General features: G+C 42.9%; 1 long non-coding RNA gene across 1 annotated transcript; it reads right to left on the bottom strand.

Moving 5' to 3' along the window:
• Positions 1–7,594: 7,594 nt before the first annotated feature.
• On the bottom strand, positions 7,595–10,086 carry LOC130530155 (uncharacterized). The gene is made up of 2 exons (XR_008951752.1): positions 9,949–10,086; positions 7,595–8,416 (listed from the first exon to the last, which is right to left on the bottom strand). It is a non-coding gene; the product is annotated as an uncharacterized LOC130530155 (long non-coding RNA).
• Positions 10,087–16,632: the final 6,546 nt, after the last annotated feature.

Below are 16,632 nucleotides of genomic sequence, written 5' to 3'. Positions count from 1 at the left end.
TACCACATTTAATACATCTTACGTTCCCCCTGTCTTTTGCAAAATGGACTAAATGAAATATTTTAACAAAGGCTACTTTTTAGCCACATTAGAAATGTGATTGAGGGTTTTTTTTGTCCACAGATCAAAAAGAAAATTGACACAAAGGGGCACAAAACCTCCTGAAAACCCTTTTGTAGGGCTGTCCAGAATAGATCACAACTAATCTGATAATGGAAAGTCAGGACAGGGGGAATTCTGACAGATATTCAGAGTAGATAAATCCATTTAAGATGACATGAAATGTCATTTACTCCATGTCAAACAGCAGCATGTAGAGCTGCTCTTGTGTTCCTGCTGAAGATGCACTTCTGGTTCAAATTTAGAAAAAATAAGGAGGCAAAAAGCCCGACGCATTCAGGAAGCTCTCCTAAAGCTTTAATAACGTAAATCAGACTGGGGCATAAAAAGATACAGTGTTGCTGCTGCACCAAGAATACTTTCTGCAGTTTTGCTGACTCAGCGGGTGATTGTGTGATGGAGGGACGCAGGAAATAATGCAAAATAGTCGTGAGCCTGCAGCAAAAAGTCGTCTCGGGGGGTGTATACATTAAAAAGTGAGCACATCCCTGTACATTTAACACACATTACTCACACTACCTTTATGGGGATGCTGTGGGACAGCTATTGATCACTGTTGTCAAACCCATGCTGGAAGTCACAGGGGCTTATCCTCCATCCATTATTCCAGTTATCAACATGCGTCACCCAGCTATAGACGTGCGCTCTACTGCTGCGCACACGATGGTCACGGATAGCAGCTGATTTGTAAGTTGGACTGAATCGTCACTATGGAACAACAGAACATCTGAGAGGAACTGTTTGATCTGCTGCTTCTTACAACAATCAGCTTCCCTGAGTTTGAAGGGCGCTGCAGAGAAAAGGTGATCCTAACCCCTGAACGGGCTCAAGGTCTCCTCCTACGCTCCGTCTGACTGAGCCGCTCAATTACACAGTAAGAAGGTGCCATCACCTTTTGATTCAGTTTGGCTACTCCTTTCAGAAAGACAGACGGAGGGAGAGAGAGGGAATAGAGAGGACAGAGATATGGATAAAGACCGACAGAAGAGGAGGAAGTGTTGCCTGACTGGCCAAGCAAGCAAGTCTACAGCTGGTGGCTGCCGACAGCCTGGAATTCCATTTTAGATGAACCCATCAATTACCCACAGACTGACAGGGCGCAGCCATGGATAGAAAATGCATTACTGGAATTGCTGAAGTCGTGGATAAATAGCTCATTTGTGAACTTTTTTTTGCGAGCGGGGCACCTAAAACAATGTCTCATGAAAGCTATGGGCTGTGTCTGGCCTGTGGAGCTGTGAAGGCAGGAGGACGGTGGATAAGGAAGCTTTAAGAGACATTAATAGGGAATTAATAGGGAATGCGACATTCCAAAATTTCATACCAACAATCTTAAGTGAGTCAACAGAGGATGACCTTGACTACAGTTGTGGGCGGAGCTATAGAGCACCAGTTGATTCAGTCCTGCTTAACAAGTGCTGCGAGGAGCTGTTGACATTTTTGAAGGTGACTCTGAAGGTAATCCAGGGTGTGGCCCCTGTTTTGCTGCTTTGATATTGGAAAAATAAATCACCCTGCGCTTGTGGACATGTGAAGAAGCTGGTTCTGTGGTTGGTTAGGCTTCCCTCAACAGAGACACATCTTGACGAGTTATTGGAGTGGAGATATTTCTGTAGTGTATAGCTAAATTAAATTAAATTAAAATGAATTTATCATCAGTCGATCGAAGAAGCACCTGAAAATGAAAGTCTGGAGTCGTCTCAGCTAAATGTGAATCAAAAAGCTATTTAGAAAAAGAGTCAAGTCTATTTCGAGTTTATTTCCAATTCCAGCAGATAAACTACTATAATTTAGCCAGAGGGTAGCAGCAGAGACGGCATCCGGTATCAGAGGAAAATATGAAAAGGATTCTTTCAGGTGCTGATGTGATTCATGGAAAAGATGCTGTGGGTTGTTATGTAACGTTGACGAGAGCAGAGCAGCAAAGGTCTGCAGTCAAATACATTAAACAGAAAAAAATATGATGACACATATGACAAACAAATGCATACGTAGCTGAACAGCTGAACAAGTTGGTATCTGCTGATCGCTAACAATACCTGATTAATGAAATGGCCTTTTTGGCCATGAAATCAGACCTTAATATGGATGCTGTTCATACTGACAAAATGTTAAGGTTGACCAATCAGTGAGCTGCTTGGCCGGCTCGTTCTTCTCTTTCCATATGTAAATGAGAGCAGACATCATCACTCTCATCTGGAAAAGGCTGAGCTTGTGACATTGACTGAGTGCCTGTATTGATTTGCTCTGATCTAAGGGCACATATTTACAAAGGAGTTGCCTCCTGCCACTTCCTGCCACTTCCTCCACTCCTCTTCATCATTTTTCAACCCTCTCGGTACCCTACGGTTATCCCAGCCTCTTGTTCACCTTTAAACCTTTTCACTGTCTTTTACCTCTTTCAAGTTCCAGTTGCCTTTCTGACTTCCTTTTTCAATTTTATTCTCCGCACACCCTAAATTCCCTGCCAATCGTCCACAAGGTCCAGAGGAATCTTCGACCTTGCCCCCTCCTACAGCATCTCACGATTCCTTTATCGCTCAGGCCTCATTCGCTTTGAGCCACAGTTAATGATGAATGAGCTGAACGTCCCCGGGGCCCAGACCTGCGCAGCTCTGTGGGATAGCAGTCAGCTAGCAAAGGGAAGTTTGGGCCTAATTCCTTATTCATAGGCTGCTTCCACTCCAGTCCTATTAATCCTCTGTACCTCTAGAGACCCATCATTTTCACAACTCTCAAAAGTTATTTTTCTTTTCTTAGAAAAAATCTGCTCTCTCTTTACCACAACGCAGGCGCAGGAGTGATCTATTCTGGTGGAATATTAGACCCTTTAAAGCAGCATTACCTTTGCTCTTGCTTTTTTTTTGGGAAATCTCATTTTCAAGTCTATTCTGGGTTTGATGTCTTTGCTGGTTCTGTCATTAATCTGGAAACATTAGCATTTACACAATGAAAAAATGAGAGGAATAAGGGCATGCGGAGGTAATAATCTGTGTTTGCTGACAGGCTATTTTGCATTTAATAGCACAATTGTGGCATTTGAACAATATCCCTTGAAGCAAGTATTAAAAACCTCACACCTCCGAGGAAATATTATATGAATGGATTTGGAAGTTGATTCATTTTCTGAGTTCTTTAAATGACGACCTTGTGAATATTGTTCATCTGAGTCCTCCAGCGAGCAGGCTTCATTTCTAGCACAATGTAAAACTGCACAATAACAGAGAAGTCACTCCCGGCTGTTTCACCGAGGGTGAAGTTGCGCCTGCAGAGTGGGTTAAAATGGGAAGGATTCATTGAAAATGCAAGTGGCTGCTATCAGGGACTGTGCACTCCTGTCTCAGCAGGTGAGCCAGCAAATCTGATCTGCAGGATAGAAATAAGATTGACAAGTGTGTGTGTGTGTGTGTGCGTTTGAGAGAACAGAGGTAGCTCTGGCGTGTCAAACATCTGAGTTTGCACACCCATTCACACGAGTAATGCACTCGTTTCACTCGTCTGTAGAGCTGATTGTAATGGCGTGTAGGTTAAATCCCAGTTTTAGTGGCTAGGACACACACACAGATAATATAATTGTCATGTTTCCCCGTATGTGAGAGTGAATATTCATGAAGTCTTTATTGTAAATACATGGCAAACGTGGCTCTCCGGCTCCGCTGGCAGGAGCGGCAAAAGAGGATTAGGTGGATGTTTTGCTCCTCTCAAAGCTTTAAGCCACAATGACCACTCCAATTTCATTCACGTGTGGAAATTGAGCATTAGTCCTGGTTCATGATCAAAGACAGCAAATGAGCTGCGTTATGCTGTACAGAGATGGATGGATCAATGGATAAGAGCGGCAGGGATGGTTGGGATTCTATTTGATGACTGTTTGGACTCATTATTATTCAGAATGGTTTATTAGCATGTAAGGTCTTCAATTATGTGCCGTCAAGTGCCAGAATCAAAGATACATTTTGAATTGGTGCAAGCTGCCACTATAGAGAACCACACAAAAAACACCTCCTCCTCCTATTAAATCTGTAAAAATATAACGCTCACGTTGGGCCTTTGGTTGCTCCAGTTATTACTTCTAGTGATCATTTCCGCCATTCCGAGGCCTTTCCATAAACGACTTAGTTCTAGAACAAAGATTTCACATCGTATCCACTTGGAAGACTAATGGGAGAAGGTGGTGCTTCAACATTAATAATTCACATAAATTGAGCCATGCTATAACCTTGCATTTGCAAAAAAAATAAAAATAAAATAAAAATCCCAGCCGACTGGATGGAATCCGGCCGGCTTGGGACTTGTAGTAAAGGAAAATGCGCAATCAGCAAAACTGGCAATCAATAGTGTCAGCAGATCCCCATCACCAGAGTAATGTAATTTAAAATAAGTCCAGCCTTCAGTGCTTTTTCCCAGCTTGTTGCTGTGCTGGGTTTGCAGTTTGGGCAGTTTCTCTGGGTTTCATTCTTATTTTTCATTCATAGAAAGTCCATTTTAATACAAAGACTCTTGTCAAATATTTAACTGTCAGTCTCATTGTCATTATTGCTTCTCTATCACATTTTTCGTGCGAGGTAGCTGATTTATCTTTTATCGGGGTGCTCTATGTAAAGCCAATTACCTGCACAATAATAAGTGCTACCATGAAGGACGGGCCTGTTTCCCCACACAGACACGTCGTTGCTTCTTTCTCTTCAGGTCAAGTCAGTCAATCTATACCAGACTAACAAGATTTGCATTTTACGACACATAGCTGCAGCCTCTTTTACTGCCTGCTTGACCCCTCGTTATTCCTGTATGTTTTATTCATCTGAGCTGTCACATGGATGTTTTATTGAGATGTCGCTGCACGCTGGCAGTATTAGCAGCGTTAGCATTAGTTTGATGAACCCATTGCGTTTAAGTATGCGATTAATTGCAGATTCATTGTGTATATTCTCCTTGGGATAGATAGATTTAATTAGATTTTCAAAACAAATGATGAATCAAAGTTAAATATTAAGGGCTGGCAGGTCCTTTGGTGATGCAACATTTTAAAGAAATGAATGCTTATTGATTTTAAAATGCTACAGGTTTAATAGTGCTGCTCAGAATGTTTTTAATTTTGCACATTTTGAGAAAATGCCTCTTCACAATAATCTAACTCGCAGCATTTCCTGTGCATTAAACTAAATCAAAAGTCTATCTCCAGCCATTTATTAAACTCTTTAAATACAATTTTTATTCTTCTTAGAAAGGCTTCTTTCAACCTTTAAATGTTAGCTCTAATGACGGCCTGCGAGCTGAAGCGTTTGCATTCATAATATTTGAATATATTACAATCTGTTTCATCAGATTTTACCTGCTGGTGCCTCATATTGGATTTTTTTCAGTGCGTTATTCCTAAAATGACTCCACACTATAAGTTACAGGTAAAAACCATCCGTATTTGCTGCAGAGAACTGGCAGAAGGTGACACTGTTGTCGCCCTCAGACTGGACCTGCAGCAGTTCACGCTCATCACGGCCGCGGTCGGCAATCAAGCCACAGAGGTGAGTATAGCCAATCACAGCTCGCGACGGATGGGAGTAGAGGTGAGATGTGCATGAATCACGACGCGGAGCTTCATCACCAAAATGCTCTCCAAAGTGGACGTACAGTAATCTAATGAAAATGGATTTACAAGGCTTAAAGGCTTAATACTTCATTGTTTCCCAGAAGTCTGTGCGTGAAAATTAGGTCAATGATAATTTGGGGATTATAAAACGATGACAATAGGTTTAGACTTCAGAAACGGGGTGGACGCGGGTGGCTCTCATCTTGGGGTTTGGACATTTTTGTTCGACCGATGTTGCTCCTGGTTTCCCTCCTCATTTTCTGCAGCAGTGACGTCGCCTCAGTCTCCCTCCATCACACTCATATGAGAGAGCATGTGGACATTTGCATTGGCATCAGCTGAACAGGGAGAGAACACAACACAGATCATCAGCAGCAATGCTCCCAATCCCACTTTGCATTTTTAAAATGGACGTTCAGTATGTTTACCTGGTTTGCTGGGTTACAGTCAACTCAAGCCCCTCCTCTCTTGCTGTGTCTCCTCTTCTGGATGGCCAGTGTGGCTGCTGTGCTGTGCGAGCTACTTCCTGTTCCCCAACCACCTGCAGGGTTCAGCGAACCATATTTACCTCGTGACAGACATGATATGAAACGACAAAGAGCCCCGTTCACCCCCTCTGATGTGCCGCATCCCATGTTTCCTCCCTTTATTCTTCACTTATCTTTGCAGATTAGAGTCCCCGTCTAAGGTTTCACACCTGCACTTGTTCTGAAATCCTCATCCTGGGGTCCGTCAGACCAGCGATCCTCACTCTGTTTGTCAGATCTGTGCTCTGGTTCTCATCTGTTCCTGCTCCATCTTTTGGTTGCTTTGTTTTCAAGATTTGCGACTTTATTCCTGCCCTTGACTGATGCTTCATGTATCCCAAATCACAAATCCCGACACTTTTAAACATGCCATCAGTATCAGGAAAATTGATGAGCTTAATTACAAATGAAGCTGCAAACAATTCCCAGGCTGTAGAGGATATTTGGCACTTGGAAATATATTTTTAAGTTGCATGTATCCCAAGGATGTCTACTCGAGGTCTCACAAGGTTATGTCCAATTCAGTGTGTGTTCTAAACTTAGAGAGATTCCTTCAAGCTGTGATGGAGGAAAGACAGATGGATGACAAAAGCACTTCTGGCGAAGGCTGCTCCTGGTCTGGAAAGGCTATTTAAGAAAACACATTAACTCACATGCCCTCTATGAAAGCCTTCCAATGTTTTTCCATTCTAAAAACATTTAAAACATATCACAGTTCCTGAGTGCAGAAATCTGAGCCGGTGGCAGCAAACAAAAGCTGACTGTTCATTTTAAATCCAAGTTTTCCATCTCATGACCCTTATGATTGTAATTAGAGCCTCTCCGGCACGTTTAAAAGGCCTTTGAAGCCACACACGCACAGACGCGACCTTTGAAAATACACCGTCGCTTCGGGTCTCGGGCATTTGCGTCACACTATATAGCACCATGGACCTCTTCCTCTGACGTCCCCGCTGTGGAGTCCTCCGGAGAGCTCAGGCAGACGCGCCGACAAGGGCGCATTCTCGGCTTCATGAAGACATCTGGAGCATCGGGTGAGTTTGCACCCAAGGCTGTGACACAGGCGCATTAATATGCATGTCGACATCATGCGGAACTCACACATGTAAGGGGAGCAAACCAGCAGCGATGCTCAAATGTATTAATAAAGTGTGAGATAAATGCGTTAGCGATCCCATCAGATCATGTCAGAGCGATAGTCAGAGCACATCTCAGGTATGGATCAGGGCCAAATGCCCGTCTTTTTTTCTTTTCCTATACCAGAACATGGTGAGAGGCAATTTTAAAAGGTAATTATGCATTTGGGTTATTATGCATGCTCTTCTCATCATCATTAGATAATCCAGGAGATGATACAGGATAATGCTCAAATGTCAAATTAATTACACCTGATACATCAGCAATGAACAAGTTAAACAAACATTTGCAAATAACTGGTAAACAATATAGCTCTATGATAATTAGAGTAGGTTCCCTGGAGCATTTTAGAACTGATGACATTCTCCGGGAATCAACGGCCTGACTATTGCTAAATAAAGAGCTCTGATTTAAGAATTAGTTTTGAGGTAAGTGCCTGAATTTATCCTCATGAAGTCCTGTTTCTTTAAGGATTTAATCTGTGAAGCCAAATAAGTGGATCCCTTGTCTGACCACAGTTTGTGTCTAATATTCTATTACATGCACCCCAGTCCAGTAGCTTTATGTCACAAGTCAAGAAAATTGGTTTCTTATCATGAAATTGTGCAGCTGTAGGCTACGCTGCTCACATCCCCCCTCCCCCTCTGAACACCCACATGTTGTATTTAGATAAGTTTGGAGCCAATAGTTTGACAGGAGTTTGAATGTCCAGGCATTTTGTTGTCGGTGCCTCAATATTTAATGACTTGGAATGAGAAAGGGCTTGAAACTCTGATTGCTAGTCTGGCCAGCACCGACGCCCCCTCCCCGCATGGACGCTAATGTTTTTACAGGTCTCACATTTTTCACTCTGACAAAAATGCCCCCACTGAGGCAAAAGGGTAAGCTGACCATTGCCCAGGAGTGGTCTGCATCCAGACCGCTGATGACATCAGGGAGTGATTTTCAACTAGAGTAAGCAGCGTTCATTCTTCTTCGGCGCACCGGGGTCCACGTGGGGACCAAACACGGGTTCTCCATCACGGCCTGGTGGAGATGGAGTCACCTGCGGCAGAAAAACGGAGAAAGTGAGGGAACCATCTGTCACAATGCAGGTTCCAAAATACTCAAGTAGCCCAGAACTGTCAACCGTGAAAGAAGGGAAGCCAAAAAAATATATATACTTGAGCAAGATGTATAGAGAAAACACTGAAGCATGATGAAGAGGTCTCATTTAAAGGAGTTCTATTACAGGGAAAAACAAACAAATGTCTCTCCAGAATGAAACCAAGTTGAGCCGGAGGGGTTGGTTATGCAAGCGATGTCTCACGCAGGGACTTCAAAGAGGACACATGCTGTTTTCCATTATCTGCTGTCTTCCATGCAGTCTAACCAACTTTAGACGTGTCCTGCGTGACACCCTGCAGGTCTTTATTTCACCTGTAATAGCAGGTGTAATAAAGGGAAAGGGCAGGAGAGACAGACACCCATTTACACAACAGGTCTTTGAAATAAAAAAGGTCCATCATGTCCAACAGGTAGAACAGATTCCAGCAAAAGGAGTGATTTGCTTTGGCTAGTGGACCCTGATTTCCTCTTTAAATGGCAGTTGCTCTCATCCAGACTGCATTGCATGTTTGTGAGACACTTTTCTTCCTATTTTGCATGTCCATCCTGAACTGTCAGCAAGAAAGGCCAGATAGTTGCCCCGAGTCAACTGCCAGGCAGACAGATGGTCTCACATTACCCCTGTAATTAGGTTTTCTTTCATTGCTTCCAGTTGAGTACAGGAACCTGTTCTCATGCTCTCCTGCATCGAGAGTTCAATGACCAGACTCCAGCATGTATGACTGCATCCACCTTCCTGTTTGAAATGGCTCATTTGGGTCAAATGGACCCGATTCACCATCTGCCTGTCTTCGAAGCCCAGTAACAATAGAGCTTTTAAGTAGCATCTAATGCTTGTCAACATGCTGCCTGAAATCTTGTGCTCTAATTGTAAAAATGTCCCCTTCACTGTTCTTACTACACCACTGCTCAAGGCTCCAACATCACAATATCCTCTCTTTAATTGATGAACAGCAAGTAAACGCCACGTGCCTCTGAGCTACGAAGTTGAAACCTTGGTGAACAATAAACAGGTGATTTTTTTCAGTATTGTTAGACCCCAGTCATGAAATAATCCTCGTCTGCAATCAGAAGGGCACGTGGAACTCTGTGTGCTTCGCACAAGCTGCTGAGGTGTAAGAATGAGCTCCGTTATAATGCTCTAACCATATTGTCGTCATGATTTCCACCCCTGGTGATTCATGACATCATTATCTATTCAAATGTATATGCATTGTGGAGTTAAGTGCGTGCAGCTGTGCCCCTCTAATTGAGATTTATGACCAGGTACATGTTCCAATGACGTTCCAGTATAAACTCCAGAGGATAGATTTACTCTACTGGGAAAAAATGGTATCGGTAGATTTCACTTTATTGCATTTTTATCTTTCGCAATGTCTGATATTCTCTATTTCCCACATATTAGCAAGCGCGGCAACATGTGTTTGTGTGAAATACACCCCAGGGAATGGGTCCCTCCTTCCACCTTACTGTCCTCACTGCCTGCGCTGATCCTTCCTTCGCCTTGTTTGATCCGACGCGCGCTGATCGTCCTTGCCAATTTCCATGAGCGCTGGTATCGGTGACGGTGCCGCGTTCGTCCCAGGGGACTGAGGAGCAGCTGGCAGTGCATTGGCAGTTGAGGGGGGAGGGACCATTGCTCCTCAACACTGGGGCTAGCTTCTCCCAAGCACGACTCATTTCACGAGGACACGATGTGATGGAGGTGAGAGCCGATGATGAGATGTACAGGATCTAGTAAACATTATTAACATAATATTTCTAAATAGTTGATGAGAGGCCAAATCAAGCTGTCAGCGTAAGAGATGGACAACCTGTCTCACAACCTGACGGTCTCACATGGTCCTTTTATGAAGCAGTTCAGTTTTCAGGATCAAAGTAAGTTTTAAACCAGAGACACTATTCTATCATTTTAATGCCAAAACAACCCAATTAATCCTGCCAACGGCCCATTATTCAGGTATCAATTACATTCAGAGGTGAATACTTGTCCCTAAACCATTCTCTTTGTAAGACCTACGGTGGCTGCTGGGGAACAAAATCGATTTTTCTATTAACTGCTTCCAAGGATGCTCCCAGTCCTGAGTCATATTTAGAAATTAGAACGTAAGTTTGTTTATATAGAATCATATAGGATATAGAATCAGCGCCCATAGCGGGGGCCCCACTTCAATATTTAACGCAAACACTGCTCTACTACTCTTACTTCGGATCGCTCAAAAATGTACACACACAGACACACACAAACACAAATGCATGCACACGTTGGCTCTCCTCTGCCCTGACCGCCTCCATGTGAAGGGAGAGTAAACACGTTTGATTGAGAGATTAAAGCCAAATTCTCCTTCGCATCTAAAGTCATTGATATTGTTGTGGCAACGTTTACCCTCTGCTATCAACCCTCCTCTGTATGATTATGCCGCAGTAATAATGTTTCTCCAATCATCTGTCATCTCGTACTTTAATAATTTAGCACGGTCAAATTACAACGTATGTATCGGCCTGTGAATTAAACATGAGCAGTAATTGGTGCAGGAAATGGAATCTGATTTGCCAAGGTGTGCAGTGACATCCAAATATATGACTAAACGACTCACCAAAGCAGAATTGAAAAATAGCTGCAAAAACACATGAAATATGCATGGTAGAGGGGATATTATTAGATCACAGATGTTCTTTTCAGTCTACACAAAAGTAACCCGTGGTAACCACCAGAAGACGGGCTCTCCCAGCAACCTTGTCTGGTCGGAGTTAGCCCTTAAGCTGCAAAAAAACCCAAAAGGCAGAATTGCTGCAACAAACAAAAGATATTTTTATCCAGTTCAGAGAAAAGAGCCACTGTTGATCTTTGGTGGCCTTTGTAAATGAGGCTTCTGTGATAGATCCTGAAATGGATCCTCCTTTTCTGAGCTCTACATTAAAGTTACTGTGAGTTTTAATTAAATTCCCAACAGCATTTCTAAGAAAAAAGTGTGAATGCTTTAATTCTATTAAAAAAATGTCCTGCCTTAATAACATCATAGAGGCTCAAAAAAACAAAATTGTCCAAACGGAGCACACTAATCCCCTAAACTCTCCTGAAGCTAATCCTGCTTGTTGTGTTGGACCAACTTCACTATCAAAAGCAACGAGTAGGGTTCTGATTTAGTTTGGTGAAAATATGAAGATAAATGGCTCTTCAGCATGCACCTTACATGTGCCACTGATCACCAGCTCGTGATGTGAAGCAGAATTTTGGAAATCTGTGGATTTATTCGTGGATTAGGTCTAACATGTAGATGAAATATCTGTAGCTTAAAGCCTGAGTGCCGCCATGACAGATGAATAACTCTAATCATATGTCTCCCAACTCTGAGACTCATGAATCATTCTGCATGAAGAGATTAATAGCTCATAAATCTTATGAGAAATATTATATCTGTGCAATTAGAGCGGCCGAGCTGCAGTGAAAGCCTCATGGTATATTCAAAATGTTTGATGAATATTAAAATGTGAACGCCAGCTCGTAACACAGATCTCAGCGAGTCTCGCTCCAGCAACCAAAAACACCAAGCAGGACCGTGGTGACAGCAGAAACAACAAATACCTGCGGGAAAAGTGACAAAAGTTATGAATTATGCAACAGTTATGGCAATTATGCTAAAAAAGGCTTAGAAAACTTTTACTTTTAAATCACATACACCTATATAACACGGATATATAACACAGGTAGCATCAAACACTGAAGCCGTGCTCTGATTGAGCCTTGAGAACATTTTGCTGATGTTTCAGACTGCTGTAGCATGTGTTCTCCGTAATAATGGAGTGGAGTTTTATTGCGAGCGGAGCGCTTGGTGGTGTCATTTGGCAACCTGACATCTTGTGAATGATTGTGTCTGGAATGTAGACACAGAAGAGCCGACCGCCCCAACCCCACGTAATTCATCCATACTTCATGTGATGCCCTGCAGTCCCGAGATGTTTGTTTCCTCAGTGATTAATATGACTGATCATCCATCCTTTTTTTTTGCTAACTGCCTCTCAGTGCTAATCAGGGGCATTGCAGGCACTGCTGGAGTCACCAGTCCATCGCGGCTGACGCCTGGAGGAATTCAGCGTCTCCCATCAACCTGAGGTGCCTGTTGTTGGACTGTGTGAGGTGGAAATCCAGAAAAGTCAGGGGTGTAAACTTCACCTCCACTTACCACCTCACGGGCCTTCAATGAGTCTTTAACCACTCCTGAAACCTCATCACCTGAAACTTAGACACCCTGGATGAGGTCATATGCAACACAGCCAACACAAACAAAGGGTGTGGAACACTGCCATTGTTAGCCACTGTTTTCCCTGACCTGCTTCCTTCTGTGGATCATTTTTCATTTATTATGTATTTAAAGATTATGCACAAGAGCTATTTGGCTCATGCCTACTCATTACTTTATGAAGAAAGAAACTAAGTCTTCATGCCCATCACTGAGTCGCAGGATTCCAAAATCCCTGACTCAGACACATTAAGGTCAGGAGGTTAACTTTGGTTGCATAACATCTCCTTGTAAGAAACCATCTGTCAGTACAGTTCATGATAGGTGGCCTGTCACTCATTCCCCCTCTTGGACAGCGTCAGAGTGTTCATAAGCACCAACATCTTACTTCAAAGTTGTAATTTAGAGCCAAAGCAGGGCTACCTGCATGCTTCTTTGTAAATATATCCATGCCGCCACAGATTCTGTTGCTGATCTTATGCAATCCCTCCCTAATAATCCCTAAGATGTATAATAATGTTATCCCAAATCTATTCCACAGGCTAATCCTGCAAGAAATCTCATGATGCACATTATTTACAAGCGTAAACATGCTCTCTGCAGGTTAACAACTGATCCAAATGTAAATCCTCTAAATTCCCTGTAATTGGGTCCCATTAGTACCATTTCGTGGGCCACGATGTCTATACTTGTCAGTTATCCATTTAAACCCAATTTTTTTTCTGCACTTTTATATTATTGCTGGAATTTCTTCTCGCCAGTCACTGTTCACTCCCAGACGAATATCTCCATGTTTAATGGAATATCTAAAAACATCTATTATAACAGAGAATAGCCTTGCTCAGCGTGTTTGCCTGAGGCGTTCCATTTTCCATAACTCAGTAGGTAAACAGTCATGACCCCACATTAAAAACCTTCTCTCTGTGTCCTTTAGCTTCATCCTCTTCTGGCTTTAGTCATCACTAAAGTTCAAAAACTGCTGAGAAAATAGTGTCAGAATTTGTTCTGTAGTTCAAAACAAATTGGCTCCAGTGACTTTTGGGCCTTATCTACTGAAACATTTCATTTAATTACCCTCCAGACTTGTGTCTGTCAATATATTTTGGCCGTTGAAGTTAAGGAAAGATCATGTTTTTGCTTTTATTAGCTAAGCTCACATACAAAAATGGAACTCTCATCGTGTGCATATGTGTGCACATCCAGGCCTGAACTGAAATTTAATCAAGCTGAGTGACTTTTCTAAATCTGAACTGGTTGTATTGTCCTGGTTTCGCTGTAAGTGTGCACGCACACGAGAGGTGAAATTGAATCTTCCCCACATCACTTTCCTATTTATTGCATTAGGTCAAAGCCTGTGGACAACATTCCCACCGAATGATGAATAAATCATGAATTTAAAAAATATATTTTCCTACGTGCCGCCAAACGTGTCACATAATGAAGCTGCCGCGCGCTCCCTGCGCGACTGTACACGCCGCTGTTTTCTTCTTTTAACGCTGTTTCAAAGCGTTGGAAAATAACACTTTTCTTCCCCCTTTCATCAGCTGACAAAGCTACCTTATGCTGTTAAGGCTCTGAACTCCATTTTGCCCGCGGTGGAGAGGCGGCGAAGACGGAGCGACGTCATTTGCTGCCAAAAGTGTTTGGCAACACAACAGAGCATGCTGGTTAATATTCATGGGAACAACTGAACATACAGGAAAGCAGCATTCAAGTGGAGCACACCGACATATATCAGTCTGGCCTCTGATTTTCCATGAAGGAGAGGTTGTTTCCCAACATGTAGACTTTTTATTAGAGCATAAACCTCTGTGCATTCGCTGCAGCCGCTGTTGTTCATGTTTAGCCATGATGGTTGCCATATACTGATGCCATTTCTATAAATGCTATAATAAATGGGTGTGTGAATTCAGTGCAGAACTGCGTCGCATTATGAAGCTCTTGGCCCTGGCTGAGAATTATCTATTCATATTTGCTGCAGTCACGGGCAGGCATGCATGTCTGCCCCGCGGGAGGTTGCTTATAAATCAAGCTGACAAGGCCAAAAAGACCTCAGAGGTACAACTAATATCAAACGCCCTGATATTTCCTTACACCTGCCGCCACTTTACAGTTTACAGTGAGTTTTTATTGGAACATTATTGGTCACTATTATTTATGTGTAAATCAACTGGTTTTAAAACTTGAGCCATGTAGCAGCAGAGGAGGAGTGTAAATTTCCCCGTGTGGGACATTAAAGGATCTGAATCTGAATATCTGCTGTGTACGTAGAAGCAACGTGTCATCAACGTGTCAAACCGTCAGACAGCTGTGCAGCCTCACCTCACCAAAACCAGGAAATGACTGTGAAATAGTGCAGCAAAACACAAGGAGGCATTCAGTTGACACGTGTGCCATACGAATGGTTTTGAAATTGAATTGGAAACCTGCCAGGTAGACACTTTTGCCTGAGGGCTGCTCACAATGGACTCAGCGCACATGATGCTCAGCTGCATCGATCAGAAGGCTCTGGAACCGATTTTCACCTATAAAATGGCAATCCAATATCAGAAACAACCGCAGTGCATCTTTTCACAGCTAGTTAGGGACCAACAGCGACTCGTCGCTGTTTGGCAATAAAAAGAGATGAATGACCGATGAAAGCTGCGCGTATGTGTATGAAAAAATCGGAAACGATACAAGGAATGGTTCTCAGACCCTGCTCAAAGAGAATCAAGCCTCATTTAAAATTAATGGAACAAAAAGAAAAAAAATAATGGTTTCGGTCAATAAAAGCAAACGACAGTCCTTAGGTTGATTTACAACAGGAAAGTGACTAGCTCCTAGCTACACTGCCACAGCCCTTGACAACCAGCGAAGAAGTATAGCGAGCTTTATCAAATATTAAAGTCTGGCCCAAGTTTCCATTCTCAGAAGATTAGAACTCCAGACATGCACCAAAATGAGTGGGAAAAAATAAGTTTTGTGACTTGCAGGTATGGTATGACACCTAGGTATGTTACCTATATGAATGTGAGCTGTATAGGCTAAAATCCCTCATGATCCCCCAAACCCCCCCAAACTTGTGAGATCAACTGAGATGAACCATAAATTGCTGCTCACTGTTGAAGTTTGCAGCAGGGAAATGGGACTGAGCTTTATATCTCACTAACAGCTCAGTATGCCAGTATGTAGCTAGGTTTAAATCTGCTGAAAATCTAGACTATATCATATAAAATGTCTTGAGTTGTTGATGAAACAGGCAAGTCAGTTAGTGTTTTTTACTCTTCCCCCAGTTTCAGAGTTCCTGGTCCTCCAGGTCACTGTTAAACCAGCCCACCTACGCCAGCCCAGAGGAAACCCCTACCTCCCTGGTCCCCCCATCTCCAGACTGGCCTGACTGCACTTGTTGAAAATGTTTTGCTCTTTTGACGCGTCCTGTTTAACTTCCCGAGTGTGTAGGTGTCCAGACTCGTATCGGTTCAAGGGGTCCCTCGCTGCTCATTTCCCCCAGTCACTCTGCCAGAGGACTGGAAATCTACTTTAGACCCAGCTCGAACCTCTGCTTACAAACTGCCGTGGCCGCATTTGGGAGGTTTTGGGAGGATTTTTGGGAGGTTTTGCATCATGAACCATGAAGCAAGACTCTTGGATTGTATATACAGCTGTGGTAGTTGCGCTGTTGCACTGAATTAACCCATAAATTTCATTTAAGTGACCCCATATTGGAGCTAAGTAGCGACGGAACATAGCTGGGAACAAGAGCCAACAGAATATGTGCTGAATAGCGATAGTGTCAGTAATCAAGCTGCTCTCATAAGGACCAAATAATGACCAGAAAAACTACTGCAGATTAAAAAAGGGGCTTATAAACACAGCAGCTCTGGTGGCAGAGGTGCTAAATCCCTTCAGCTCTTTTGCAAACATGATCAAA

Source organism: Takifugu flavidus, chromosome 8 (assembly GCF_003711565.1).
Source record: "Takifugu flavidus isolate HTHZ2018 chromosome 8, ASM371156v2, whole genome shotgun sequence".
NCBI classification, from domain to species: domain Eukaryota; kingdom Metazoa; phylum Chordata; class Actinopteri; order Tetraodontiformes; family Tetraodontidae; genus Takifugu; species Takifugu flavidus.
This window is presented reverse-complemented; position numbering and strand designations above follow the sequence as displayed.